Below are 2,453 nucleotides of genomic sequence, written 5' to 3'. Positions count from 1 at the left end.
CACAAGAGTAAGTAAGAATACACTAGATCTTTGGAAATAAAGATGGCCCTGAATCAGAGTGAAAGGGTCCTTGAAAGGAGAATGAAAAAGGACTATAAATACAGGGAAAAGTAAAGAATTAGGGACATTTTTACAGTCTATCCTACCAAAGAAAAAACAATTCATTGTTCTAAAAGGTATTATTGTTTTCTTTGGAAAAACTTGAGATTTTTTCTGGCCTCAGATATAAATTAGGCTCTTACAAAGTATGTGGGTCATCTTTTTGATGCCAGCTGTGAGATGGGAGCAAATCCCCTCCCTCTTACCTGTTATGTTTAGCTGGATGGTAGAGCCAGTTAAATGGCAATAGATTTTGGCTCAGGGAAGTCCAAATTTAGCCAGAGAAATCCAACTTTGGCCCTGCTTAAATCAATTCGGTGCTTCCTCTGTTCTTATAGCCAAGTTCTAAACATGAAGAAATCCACTTTAATTCCATTCTTGTAAAATAAATGTTAAATAGGCAAACCAGTTGATTTGGCTAAAGCTATGGGACTAATAATGTTCAAACTTTATATAATCCACATTACTTTTTATGAAATAGCATAATAAAATGGTGACTTCATTGAACCAAATCAGAAGTCCCAGATGCTAGACCAGATCCTACCAACTAGCTGTGCAACCCATGAGCAAGTTACTTAATCTCTTTAGGTCTCAGCTGCCTACATAATCAGGGTTTATTTTAAATCGCAATGTTCCAAGTATCTCATATCCACAAGATGTGAGTAGGCATTACTTATTCAGATAAGTTTAAGAAATACTAACTTAAAGTTCAAAATGTTTACTTCCAGACTTTTCACTTTTAAGCTGTACCTTTTGAATCTCTAAGAGGGGAATATAATGTGCAGCAAATTTCACCAATGATTCCTTTTCTTATAAAACAGGTTATGTTTTGCCCTGAACGTACTTAGGTAAATGTACTATTAATTGCTAGCATCCACATGGTTGAATTCATCAGTCAGGGCCCCAGAAAGAGATAGAGGGCAACTGCACACAGGGACAATGGAGAAGAATATAACAAAATGACTATTGAGTAAAGGCAGCGTTCAGGGAAACCAACAAGGAGTGATGTACTACTCTGGGGCTACTTACACCTAGGAGCCATTCCTTCCTATAAAGGGATGGAACATGGACTTGAAATTAGAGGAGTAACTGGGATAACTACCTGGGAAAAATGCCTGATAGGATGGCCTCTAGTAGAGGTACACAGCTAAGGGAAATAACACAATTTCATTTTCCTTCAACCTCCAATCTCTTGCTAGTGCTTTTATCTGTTGAACCTAACCAAAAGCCAGAGGGCAAGGGGACCCACCTACAGAGCAGAGAGCGGAATGGAAAAGAGTGGAGGGTGATTCAAAGGGGCAAACAGAAGCTATCCTACACATAAGGCTCCATTCACAAGCAGTTAGATTAGGTGATTAAATGATGTCCTCAGGACTCAGTCTTCTCTCTCCACTGTGCTTTCTTTTGCTGCCTTCATTCTAAGGCAAGTTCCTATCACCTGCAGCACAGATGCCACCAACAGCTCTAGGCTGTAGCATGGTTAGTTTGCAATTTCAGATAAAATAAAGAGTAAACGCATATATAGCACTTAGTTTTTGCCAGGTACTGTTGAAAGCGCCTTGGATATATTAGCTCAGTTAATCCTCATAATAATCCTATAAGGGAGCTACTGTACTACCATCTCTTTAGAATGAAGAAACTGGCATAATGACTGGTGAGTACAAAAGGAAGAGCTGAAATTTCGATTTAGGTACTTAGCTCTAGAGTCTGTGCTTTTAATTACTGCACTGTATTTGTATTGCTTTTTGAAAAATAAACACTATCTCCTACAGCATTCAAATCACTTATCAAAAAGGATGCTGGGTCATGTGCTCATCCTTGGTCATTGGTCATTTTCCTTGCCAAACTGGGTCATATGTCCATACCTATGGCAGGACATGACTGCCAAGAATTTCTTCCTAAACAAAAATGTCAGGTAAATGTAAAAAGCAACAGATGTCCATCACAGGCAGCATGGACTTAAAGAAATAGCCCTAGGGAGTGAAGCCACAATTCCAGTTCTACCTGTGTTTGCCACAAACCTCTACCAAATGATTTATGACTTCATTTTCAGCAAGGAGATTCTGGTCCCACCCACCTCCAAATGTGAGAGTGGGTATAGATGGAAAAATATGAAGATGCCTAAACAAATATCCAATTATATCTAATTACATAGTTATAAATATATTATGTTAAAATATAGTAATAAAATTGAGATTTGCCAAAATTGAGCAGATAACTTCTGAAATGAGTTTTTCAGTCAACTCTGTTTCTGAAAATTCCCTTAGAAATAACTCCCTTTAAAAAATATGAGATAAACAAATGAAACCTTATGTTTTCAAGTGGTCTTACAGATAATATACATTGATATTTCC

The sequence above is a fragment of the Canis lupus genome, chromosome 30 (assembly GCF_011100685.1).
Source record: "Canis lupus familiaris isolate Mischka breed German Shepherd chromosome 30, alternate assembly UU_Cfam_GSD_1.0, whole genome shotgun sequence".
In the NCBI taxonomy this organism is placed as follows: Eukaryota; Metazoa; Chordata; class Mammalia; order Carnivora; family Canidae; genus Canis; species Canis lupus.
Note: the sequence above shows the minus strand (reverse complement) of the source record.